Source organism: Symphalangus syndactylus, chromosome 7 (genome assembly GCF_028878055.3).
Source record: "Symphalangus syndactylus isolate Jambi chromosome 7, NHGRI_mSymSyn1-v2.1_pri, whole genome shotgun sequence".
Taxonomy (NCBI): Eukaryota; Metazoa; Chordata; class Mammalia; order Primates; family Hylobatidae; genus Symphalangus; species Symphalangus syndactylus.
Genome location: NC_072429.2, coordinates 17,372,766 through 17,385,570, shown reverse-complemented (window position 1 = coordinate 17,385,570; position 12,805 = coordinate 17,372,766). Strand labels below are relative to the sequence as shown.

At 42.0% G+C, this 12,805-nt stretch overlaps 1 long non-coding RNA gene across 1 annotated transcript; it reads right to left on the bottom strand.

Annotated features, from left to right (window-relative positions):
- Positions 1–217: 217 nt before the first annotated feature.
- On the bottom strand, positions 218–12,405 carry LOC129486038 (uncharacterized). Its single transcript, XR_008658833.2, has 3 exons — positions 12,283–12,405; positions 10,103–10,233; positions 218–332 (listed from the first exon to the last, which is right to left on the bottom strand). It is a non-coding gene; the product is annotated as an uncharacterized lncRNA (long non-coding RNA).
- Between the last annotated feature and the right edge of the window lie 400 nt (positions 12,406–12,805).

Genomic DNA, 12,805 nt, shown 5'->3' with positions numbered 1-12,805 from the left:
CTGAATTTAAATAGTTTAATATGCCTCTCAAGAAATTGTCTAGTTCAGAAAATCACATGTAATATGTACATGGAAAATAAATCTTTATTTTGAACATAAAAAGCATACACTTTTATTATATATTTCCATTCCTGCTAAACGTTGAACAGACACGCAAGAAATAATAGTATAAAGAGGCCCCTAGTTACTCACCTTACACGTACCTGTCTCAGTCTGGCCTGGATGCATGGATAATGCTGGGAGGCAGAGGGGCAGAAATTCAGGGAAATTGTGCTGGAAATCTTTTCTTTCCACTTGCATTTATTTCCATGTAAAATCAGATCGAAGTGACTCTTCAAAGTAAATTTAACATGGAAATGAAGTAAAACAAAACAAGAAATATTCTCAAATATTAGCCAGGAACTGGGGAACAGCAGATCATCTATTTGGCTTTGGGGTTTTGAGAGACAGTGTGTGCTGATGGCATGTATAAGAATCTTGGATTTTTTTCAGCTCTGTTAGGTAGACCCAATTCTTCCTGCTCCAGTCAATACTTCCTTCATTCCCTGGCCAATCATTCTTTTTCTCCTCTTCAAATAAGGAAGTATTAGACTTTCCAGTCGTTGGGGTTGGGGAAGTCTCTCTGCTGCATGTTTCCTATGTGCAATCTACAGATCACAGATGTGTTACGCTTGGTCCTCCAAGAAACAACAGCCAAGCTTGGATTAGACATACAGGAGATTTATTGAGGAAGTGTCTGTGAGGGGAACGGGGGGGAATCAGAGGAGGCAGTGAGTGCTGCCAGACTGCAAGACAGGTCTGATCCTGAGAAGGAGAGAGGAAAGGAAGCAGGGTTTGAGAGACAGAGTCTCACACTGCAGCACACTGCTAGGGAAGTTTCACCAGTGATGGAAGGTTTTAGAGCAACTTATCCAGTATCTCACAGGAATGGGTCTACCTTAGTATCCCTCTTGTGCTCAACCATTGACAGACAGGAGACCAAGGAAGTAAAGCCCAGAGCATACATTGTCATGGATTTGGAGCAGAGCAGCTGGTGGTGTCTGCCAGTTATAGTCTCCATGGTGCAGAAGGAGATGTGAGTGGTACATTTTCATGGCCACTGTAGGTGTAGAAGCCACACTGCAGGAGCAGCCCACAGATGAACAGGAGAGGGGAGGGAGGAAGAGAGATACCAGCATGATGCCAGGGGTCAAAGACCAATATGACCCAATTTTTCCGAGGGCCCAACTCACATTTCACAATGCAGAGTACTAACTACAATACGATCAAGACTCAACTCACATTTCAAATGAAGAATGTGACTCTTGTCAGGTTTCTGATTCCTGAATCCCGGGTCAGCATGAGAATCCACTAGTTCAACTACTGCAGGCTAGCATGGAAAGCATGCCTCGTTTATTACATTTTCCCTAAAAGCAAATGTGATTCAGGTTTCAAACAATCAATTTTCAGTTGGCCTTTGGGGGATGCAAACATTCAAATTCAGGTGATTATCAACAATGAAGTATTTCAGTTCTCATGATGGCACAGCCATCAGCAGCGAATACCAAAAAGGAGGATAAGACATCTATCTTTACACACTATTGCTGCATGGCAGAGAAGAAGCAATTCATTCTTTTCAGAAATATTTACTGAATGGCTTATATGTTGTCAGGAATCGTCCCAGATGCTACAGTAGTAGGTAGATTTATTTGAGGGTGTTGAAGAATGAAGAATTAAGAATAGGTGAATAGAAGTCGTAGGGAGCATGATTTAGATTTGAAATAGCAAAGGATATCTTTAACAACTTTAAGAATTCTGTCTTCAGGTTGGACACATGCTACCTTCCATTGCGCTCACCAGCCTTTGCTCATGTGGCTGTCACTCCGTGGATCACACTGTGTTCCAGCTATTTACGGATTTATTTTCTTTGATAGTTTGCAAAAATCCCTGCAGGATTAGAAGCGTATGCATTAATTAACTAATTAAATAATTAACTCATCATTTGCATATTTATTCAACAAAGGTTTGTGAATGCTTTGTCCGTGCCTGCTGTTGGTATCTGAGGAGGCCAAGATAAATAAGATACCAGGAGCTCACAGTAAGTTAGGGAGAAAGATGGGGAGATGTCAATATAATCCTGCGAAGAGCAAGAGCATCAAGGAGGGAATAACTGACTCTGCCGAGGGGGCGGCAATGAAAAACTTCATCATAGAACTGATGACTCCTGAGCGACATTGTGAAGGAAGAGCAGAAGTTATCTGGGATTCTATCTCTAGTTTCTAGTACAAATAAGTCCTCAGTTCATCTCTGCAAAATGAATGAATGAAGATGAATAAGCAGAGTGTGACTGAGGGTATTATTTTCCTAATCAGCATCTACTGCTGGTGACAGTTCCTCACCCCTGGCTCCAGAAGTGGGCTCGTGGCCCAGGCTTTGCCAGTCAAACAATTGAGCAGGTACTGGCCACAGCTATTGGTCCAGGAGAGTGGAAGTGATTAAGGTTCGTCTAGCGAGACACATCACGGGACTTGGCTGAGTGGTGGGAGAGCACAATCTCACCTTCTGCTGGACCTGGAGCTGTGGAATGTCAGCCAGGGGAATCTGGGGGCCACGTGATAAGGATAAAATCTGTCTGGAGATGAAATTACATAGAGAAAGCATGACTAGGGGCTGAAGAGAGAGAGAAATTGGGCCCTGATGACATTGTTTTAGCTCCTGGATCCAGCAATATAAGAAGTGTGTTTCTCCCTTATTTGCTCTTTAGGTAATCAATAAATTACTTTGAGGGGGGCAGCATTTAAGCCAGTTGAGCTGACTTTTCTGTTACTTGCAACCTAAAGTGTCTTGACCATAGGATGGGATCCTTCACAAAGTATGGAGTTCTCCATTTCCAACATGAGTCACATAAAATCACTAGCCTATCAGAGAAGGAAATGCTATTACTGGGGAACCCAAAGTCCTTGTAGCCTTGCTGACTGAAGCTGGAAATGAGTCTATTACCTGAAGCAAAAAAATGAACATGGAAAAAAGAAAGGCAGGAATGAGGGAGGAAAACTGTATCATAATATCAGCCAGACTGCCCAGCAGGCTTTTAATAAAGGCTTGGTCTGTTTAGCCTAAAATTTTATTTCAGAATGACTATTTAGTTTCTGCATTTTGGGTGAGGGACAAAATTAACCCAAACCAGAGAGAACTGGCACACACACCACACAAAAGTGGTTAAAAAGAATTATTGGGAGGCCGAGGTGGGCAGATCACGAGGTCAGGAGATTGAGACCAGCCTGGCTAACACAGTGAAACCCTGTCTTTACTAAAAATACACAAAATTAGCCAGGCATGGTGGTGGGCACCTGTAGTCCCAGCTACTCGGGAGGCTGAGGCAGGAGAATCACTTGAACCCGGGAGGTAGAGGTGGTAGTGAGCTGAGATTGCACCACTGCACTCCAGCCTGGACGACAGAGCGAGACTCCATCTCAAAAAAAAAAAAAAAAAAAAAAAAAATCAAGTGTGCAGATTCATTAAGAGAAAGAGACGTGGCTGCTGAGAATGGTATTTTTCTTTCTCCTCTTGTCTAAGTGCATCATCTAGGGAGGAATCACTGCCAAAATTCAACGTCCTCCCAACTTCTTGACAAACACAAACATCCTCCCCACGGTCCCAACTTTGGCAGAGACCAGAGGTGAAAGTCCCCCCTGTACTCAATCCAGGGATTTGAGTCAAGAGGCCAAGAAGTCTGTACAACACATCCAGGGCAGGAGAGCAGACGCTGAATGCAGCAAAGCCTGGAATGCAGGAGAATGAATTCCATGAAGCGGAGATACAAATAAATAGCTGATGCTGGAAGACAGCATGTCTCCTGACTGTTTGGAAACCACTGGACTCTGGTTCTATTTATAAAGACATGTCCTACAGAACCAGTTTTCTTTGTTATTACTTGAGGCCACATCACCAACATATCCCAGGCACCGGTGGACAGCAATCGAGATGTGGGTCCTGGGCTCTGACCTCTTCACCGAGTTCGTTCGGGCTCTGGGTAGGGACAGAAGCAGAGTGATTTCGTGTTTTCTACTTTCAATAACTGGGGGAGACACAGATGCACAGCCTTCTTGTAGGTTTCTAGCCCTTCTCGCCTTCCTATTGGGTTTCTTCTTTCTTGCTTGTCTGCCTCCCTGGACTTCCTTGCATCCCCTCTTAGCAGAAAGGACACTCTTCACTAGTCAAGATGCATAGATTGTGTTTTAAGTGGTTTAAGCTTTGCCAGTAACTGGTTGTTCGACATTAGGAAAGTTATTTAATTACCCTGGACCCCAGTTTCCTCATCTGTAAAATGGGCTTAAAATGTTTGCCCGATTTATTTTCCTTAAATATGAAGAACTGGGATGTGCATGTGGGTATTAAGAAACCTGAGATGTATTACAGAGAAGACGCATATTTAACTTTGTTTTGCCCAGCATGGCTCAAATAAATTTGAAACAAGACATCTCAAAAACAATCTAGCCACATTCTCTTGCTATTCTCTGGTATGCAGTTTGAGAAATGGTTGTGGCAGATACTTGAATTTGTGATCTCAACTTGCTTTTTGCCATCCTTCTGCTTGGAGAGGTTAGGAATATAAACTCTATTTCTCAGGCTTCCTTGCAGCTAGGGTTCTGCATTTGGATTAGATTTCGCTACTCAGATGTACTCATGTGAGAGAAGGGAGATATTTTCATTTCCTACTCAATCCTGATGATCTGCTGACCTTGATGATCTCTCAAGCCTTGTCCAACTCTGTGGGATGTCGATGTTTCCTTTCTTGGCCATATCTTCTCTTAGGAAAAGAGCTTTTTTAGATACAGTAGTTCTAGTCCATTTCTTCTCTTATGAGTTGAAATAGATTCCAAGAAACAGTTCCAGGACAAATCAGGAGAGGGTAAATGCTAGCTGGAATTCATTTTTCTCTGAAGTTCCCATCATTTCTTACAGTTCATTTCTGACTCAGTAGGACATAGTTCATCTTTCTGGGGTCTTGCAGCAACTCCAAAAAACAAAGAATGCCTTGCAAAAGAGTTAAAACTATAACCATAGCGTCCCCATGGGTCCTCTGGTAGCCATTTTGAGGCCAGACTGAGCCGGGCACACAGAAACTATCCCTCCTCTGAATCCCCTGTTAATTTTATAGGCATGATTGTATTTCTCATCACATGCCAAGACTATCTTAAGTGGTGCTCCAGTTAAACATAATGGCTCTGAGAAGACAGAGAACTGGGTCTGGCTCCCTGATAACTCAGTAAGCAACCTTGGTCAGAACCAATAACCATGCCGTTCCTTGGATTCCCTGGTCTAAAACTGACAAAATGCCATTTTCTCTGGCTGCTAGGACTTTAGACAAATGGGAGACTCTGTAGTGCAATGAGTTATAAAACTGAGCTTTTAAAGTGGGCTTCAGATATTACCATGGTAAAACCTTACTTTGACTACACAGAGGTGAAACATGAGAAGTTAGACTCACCAAACATGGGACAGAGAACCTCTAGGCGGCCCATTCTTTGGCAAAATTGTGAGGCGGTTAAAACTTGCCTCTATCTTCTTCCAACAGAGAAAAACTCAGTTTTTCAAATTTTAGGACCAGAAACTTTTCCCCATTCTCCCTCTGCCCCTTAGACTTCTGCAGCATTGCAACTCTGTCCTGCCTCTCAGAGAAAGAACATATATTATAGAAAGCTCATTTAACCCAAGGCTGTGGTTTCAACCCTGGCTGCTCATCAGGTCTGGAGAACTTCAGAGAGCACAGATGCCAGGGCCCCACACCTAGAAACCCAACTCAGTTGGTCTTGGATTGGTCCCAGGTGTACTAACTATTCAGAAGCTCCCATGGGTTGGGAACCATCGGGGTATTGTTACCTAAGAATACTTCTTCAAATAAGATCATGGAAGGGGTTCCAGGGATAAACTCGTCTTGCTCTACACCTACTCAGGGTTTCCATAAAGCAGGTTACTGCCATTCACTTTGACTTGTAACCTTCAAGATAGCCAAATTCAGAGTGTGGCTCTTCCCATAAATAAAAAGCTTGTAAAATCTTGCAATAATGCCAAGGTTAGCTCATGATGGAGCTTCCGTCTAGTAGCTGGTGCCTCGTCCTGAAATTCTGTGCCCACTCTGGCTACTTGCTTGATTAGCCTCAGTTATCCCACACTCGAATACTCCCAGAATCGAATTCTCATCTCTCTGCCTGGTGTCCTGTTCTTCATCTAACCCTCCAGTACTAACCTCATGGCATCAAATAATGACAAACATAAGGGCTTTGAGTTAGAACTTGTTCAATCTTGACTCCATTGCTCTGTAACTCAGGATTCCTTGGGAAACTTATTCAGAGTATTGGTTTCTTCATCTGTAGAGTAGGGGTGATATCACCTATTCTATTCAGTTTCAGTTTTGACACATAGTAAATACTGAATAAATGTTTGGTCCCCTTCCTCCAACCTCATTGTTCACCTTTTACTGATTTCCACCTATTGTCTGTCTCCCAGACAACGAGAATGTGATAAGTAACTCAAAAAATATCTATTAGGATTTGGAGTATCAGTAGGAAGGTATTTTAGGGAAGACAGTACTTTTTGTCACAACTGAAACCACAGCCTACTGGTCCCCATGAACTTTCTTAGTTCCCACATAAGGGATGTGACCATGACATTGAGGACAGTCAATGACAGTGCCATGACAGTGTTTGTCACAACAATAATAACAAAACACAAGGGCTTTGTGTTTGGCAATGTGGAAAATAATGGATGTAGTGAGAGGAGTGAGCTGATAGTCACTTGCGGGAAGCTGAAAAATAAACCCAGAGAAGACCTGGAAAGGACAGACAACCAGATGTCCAACTAGGAAGCAAAAATCTTGGCTGGATTCTGTTTCAAACCACAGAATCTGAATTTTTGGAAGAAAGCATTAAAAACAATAAATTACCCCAAATGGCAAAGTTAGGATTCAACTGCCTCAAACTGTAACAACTTAGGCACTTGTAAAAGAGAAATATTCCAGATGGCAAAGTGGAAGGATAAATTATAGAGAAGGAAGTGGCTAATATCCTGTGCAATAATACTCTGAAGCAATACAAAAAGAGAACCTTCGTGAAGGAACGGGCTGGGGATTCCAGTGTTTCTGAGGGACAGAAATGGGGTGCTATTCAATCAGGGGCTGCTGACCCCACTGGGCAGCCCTGGGTGCCTGGGGCTGAGGCATTATTTCAAATTGCTTTCTGTCTTCCAAGTGATTCTGGAACAAATGGCTCTGGTGGCCTCAGGGGCATGTCTGGAGTGACCACATGAAACTTCCAGAGCTTTGATTCGGCATGGTCCGTCTGGCTTCACTGCCTAGTTCAGGGTTCAGTGGCCTAGATAGATTTCAAATCTCAGTTCCTCTTCATCTTCTACTTCTATTTATATGAGGACACTCCAGCCCTCAAATCAATGGGATTGGATCTGAACAGTAGAACTGGAGGCAGTCCAAGGACTTTGACTTTAGTCCTCTGACTTCTCAAAAGGTAGACTGCAGACCAGCAGTCCCATCATCACCTAGAAGATGATGGGAAATGCAGCAACTCTACCAAATCAGAATTAATACTTTAACACAACCATCAGGTGTTTTGTGTACATGTTAAGGTTTGAGAAGCAATGTTCTAGACGATTTAATAGGGTAAAAGGATGTAGGTCCATAAAGATTCCTATAACCATCAGAAAGGACGTTGCACTTTGAGGTAGTCTAATCTTTCCAATAATGATGCACCTCAAGGAGTCTGCAAGTGTCCTAATAGCACTGCCAAGACTTTGACCCCAGTACTACTAATAAATGCCTTTCAGTTGGAAGTTGGACCCATAAGCACAAGGACATCTTGTGCTCAATCTCAGCCTCAGCTACTCCATTCTACTGTTTCTCCTCCTTCTCTCATAGAGCCATACATCCCCACTGGAAGAAAGTGACAGAATAGAGGAAAGGTGCACAAAACCCTCTATTGGTTTTTTATCACATCAAAAAATACGTGGATTCTTTACTATGGCCTTACAAGGCACTTCCTGGGTTAGCATCTGATTACACCGTCCATTTTATCTCTTACCCTCTCTCACTTTGCTCCAGCCACTTTGGCCTTCTTTCTTCCTTGAACATACCAAGTTCATTTCCAGTGCCAAGTATTTTCAGTCATTGTTTCCTCTATGGCAGGGATCCCCTACCCCCAGGCTGCAGAACGGTACTGGTCCATGCCCTGTTAGGAACTGGGCCACACATCAGGAGGTGAGCAGTAGGTGAGTGAGTGAAGCTTCATCTGTGTTTACAGTCACTCCTCATGGCTCGCAATACTGCCTGAGCTCACCTCCTGTCAGATCAGCAGTGGCATTAGATTCTCAAAGGAGTGCAAACCCTATTGTAAACTGCACATGTGAGGGATCTGGGTTGGGTGCTCTTTATGAGAATCTAATGCCTGATGATCTGTCACTGTCTCCCATCACCCCTAAATGGGACCATCTCGTTGCAGGAAAACAAGCCCAAGGCTCCTAATGATTCTGCATTATGGTGAGTTGCATAATTATTTCATTATATATTACAATGTAATAATAATAGAAATATTATTTCATTATATATTACAATGTAATAATAATAGAAATATTATTTCATTATATATTACAATGTAATAATAATAGAAATAAAGTGTGCAATACATGTAATGTGCTGGAATCAGCCCAAAACCATCCCCACCCTTGCCCCCATCTGTGGAAAAATTGTCTTCCACAAAACCAGTCCCTGGTGCTAAAAAGGTTGAAGACCAGTGCTCTATGGAAATGCTCTCTCTGTCCTTACATCTTATTATTGCTAGGTCTTCATAATTCAGGTCTCAGCACAAATGCAGTGTTCCTGGAAAGACTAGCCCTGCCACACCATCTAAAATCCCACCCTACCTTATCCATCTGTATCACATTATCCTGTGTGATGTTCCTTAGGGTATTTAATATTACTTGGTATTCTCTTATTTATATTTACTGGTTTAATTTCTCTTCCCCACCACATGTAAGCTTTATAAGAGCAATCTTATTGATTGCTATATCCCAAGTGCCCAGAACAGTGCCTGACAGAGCAGTTATTCAAAAGATATTACTGGATTTGAGTGAATGATGGGGCTAGGTTAAACTATTGACTTTTGGATTATCTGTGCATTCCTGTGTTTCCTGCTCTAACTATTCTGCTTACGACCACAGACAACTCAGAAGGGCTTACATGGTAGAGCCTGAGTTAATGATACTGTTGGTCTGGCCATAGGATTGAGATAGTCCACGCTGAGTCATTTCAGAGCTGTGTGGTATTTCAATCCAAGATTGTTCTGTAAACTATGATGGACTGCCTGCCCATGCATAAGGTACTTTCATCTATAAAGGAGAATATTACAAGCTTTCTGACCTTAAAGTCTTCTCCTTAACTAGGCAGACAAGCAGATAAACAAATGGTTTTTATACAATGTGAAAAGTAAGTTCATATTATAGATGGACAAAGGAAGAATACAAGTTTAACAAATGGGGGGGGTGTTAGAGTTATTTTCCCAAAAGTAGTGATGTCTGTTTGGAGCTTTAAAGCACAAAAAGGAGCTTGTCAGAAGCACATATAGGGATTCCAGGGAAACAAAATGGCACCACTAAGGTATAGAGGCAACAGAGAGCCTGGGGAACTACAATAGTTTAGTAATGCCAGAATGCAAAATGTGCAGTTCAGGCTGGCAGAAGGAAATGAGGCTGGAGTAGGAGCCAACAGGCTTGTAATAATACATGTCCTTGAGGTGCTAGATCCACCATATGTTTGAGGTCAAAGACAAATATCTCAAATATCTTTCAGTCCAAAAGAGCTAACAATGAGTTGAGCTGAGAGCATGTTGCAACCTCCAGCCCCCCTTTGTACTCCCCTCGGGCACCATGAGCACCGTGCCCAACAATCTCAAAAGCCCCCACATACTGGACCCATTAGGCACTGCATGCTCCACCATCTGAGTCATTTCCCCGTCTGCCAATCGTGACTGAACCCAGAGGAACTCTCCACTAATTGAATTTGAGATGACTCACTCTAAACTAGGGACTTGAAACTCGAAAACCTCGGCAGCAATACCTTGGCAGTAAGATTCTTGGGTCATATTGTCCAGCTCGTTGTCTGGGGAACCAGTAGGAGTGAGGGGATGTAGTGTGGGTATCTGCTGGGGAGGAAGGTTGGAGGCAGGGACTTCGGGTTTTCTTAGAGACCTGGAAAGGATAAGAGCATTCACTGCATGTCATTGTTTGTTTGAGCTCCAGCTGGTAGCCAAGAGTTTTTAAAAAATGACATTCGAGCATGTTTTGTTTGGCACACCTAGTTTTGTTTACAATATTTGATGCAATATTTAAAAAATAAGGAGTTTTTACATTACATACCACATTTCTGATTCTGTTAAAGCATTGAAAGACCTGGCAATAACCCACTGCAAGTGAAGGATGGATATCCCTGGTACAGGTGGTGTGCTCCCTAGGTTTCCAGAGTCTTCACCCCGATTTTTACATTCTGATGCCCCTGCACTTATATCCAGAATGTTTCACTTGTGTAGTAACATTCAAGGGCCTTTTTGGCCCTATAGGTATTTGTGTTTGCAAAGCCTATTCTGAAGCTACCAATGAGGAGACAAACTCTGATGACAGTTTTGGTAACAGAGGAATGGACCTCAAAGTATTATCTCTTTGGCAAATTTCATCTGCTCAGTGCTCAGGAATTTATTAGAAAATAATGCAATAAAAGGGTGGGCATGAAGGTCACCAATCTCCACCTCCCCTACTTATTCTACTTTCGCAGAACATATAGTAGACATACTGAGGCCAGGGTTACATGTATTATCTTATGTTTCCCATCATAATTGTGTCATGGTATGTATTTAATGGATGCTCATTCAATGCATAGTGAATGGAATGTCATTGCTGGTCCAAGTCTGGGCATCTGGGCATCTAATGTCCTCTCCCAGGAGACCTGGCACCCACGACACTGCATGGAATGTTTTTCTTTTTCTCCATCTATTCATGTTTCAATGCTCCCCTTCCTTTCATCTGTACTCATCTGCCTGCTCTTCCCCAAAGCTTTCAAGGACTTCCCCAGGTTGGCAATAGGAACCTTCTCTTCTCTATTCTTAATCAGTATTTATTTGTTTTTGTTATATAACTTCCCGAGTCTTTGTTTCATTTATGAGAAAATAAATATCTACTTCATAAGACCAGTATATGCATTGTGTCTGGAACATGGTGAAAATGGTAATTGCATTTATATTTATATACTTATATATTGCTTACTATATGTCAGGAACCCTTTCAAGTATTTTGCATATGTTGATTTATTTAATCTTTACAACATTGCTATAAGGTAGGTACTGATGTTATAATCCTCATTTTACAGATAAAGAAGCTGAAGCAGAAAGAGATAAAGTAACTTGCTCAAGGAACACAGCTAATAAGCTCTAGAGGTAAGCACAGCTAATAAGCCTTTAAACCCAGGAAGCTGGACCCAGAGTCTATGGTTCCACCCACTAAGTAAAACTGCCTCTTCTGAAGTGAGGTGTATATATATGGTAGTATCCTTTGGGTTAGAGATTGTAAATTGTCCTTCAGTATCCATTCTCACCAGTGCTATTTTGTATTTTTAATCACACACAGCCTAATTGAATCCTACTTGCTTTTTTTTTTTTGAGATGGGGTCTCGCTCTGTTGCCCAGGCTGGAGTTCAGTGGCTCTATCTCAGCTCACTGAAACCTCTGCCTCCCAGGTTCAAGTGATTCTCCTGCCTTAGCCTCCCAAGTAGCTGGGATTACAGGCACCTGCCATCATGCCCAGTTATTTTTTGTATTTTTGTAGAGATGAGGTTTCACCATGTTAGCTAGGCTGGTCTTGAACTCCTGACCTCAGTTGATCTGCCTGCCTTGGCCTCCCAAAGTGCTGGGATTACAGGCATGAGCCACTGCACCCGGCCAAATCCTACTTGCTTTTTAAGCATGATTTGACTAGCACAAGAGAAAGGCAGAAAAGAGAAGTCTCCAATAATAGAATGAGTAGAGTAAAGCCTTAGAGGTGGGATCCTCTATCCTTCCTTCTCCTCTTTGAAAAATAGCTTTGTCAGCAAATCCTTCCCGAGAGTTCTTGGCCTTCCAGAAGTATCATAGATCCAACACAGATGAAAAACTTCCCTGAGGCCAAGTCGCTTGGAACTATCTGAATGCAAATGGCACTGATTTTCCATTTCATCATTTTCAGATAGAACGAATTCTAGCATTAACTTACCTGAACACGTTTGGTACACGCTCTCTTGTTTGTCCTTAGTTTCTCCATCTGTAAAATGAAGGATTGGAAGAGACCACAAATGGCAAACAGGCATGCTTTTGCAGGCCATATTCAATCAATTAGTTGTATTTGCTGGGTGTACTGCATCCCATAAGCAGTATTTGACCAGAAATGTCTGCCATTGGAGAGAAACATGTGTCAGCATATTTGCCTCCCTGGGTTAGATGATTCTCCAGTCTTCTACATAATTTTATGTTTAGATGAAAACAGCCACAAAGGGAAAAGAGGACAACAAAACAAGAGATATGAATAATAATGTATCGTATACTTGAAATTTGCTAAAAGAGTAGATCTCAAGTGTTCTACATACACACACACACACAAACACAAAGGTAACTAATGAGATGATAGGTATTAATTAACTTGATTATGGTAATCACTTCACAATGTATACATATAAAAACATCATGTTTTACAACCTACATTTATACAATTTCTCAATTATATATCAATAAACCTGGAA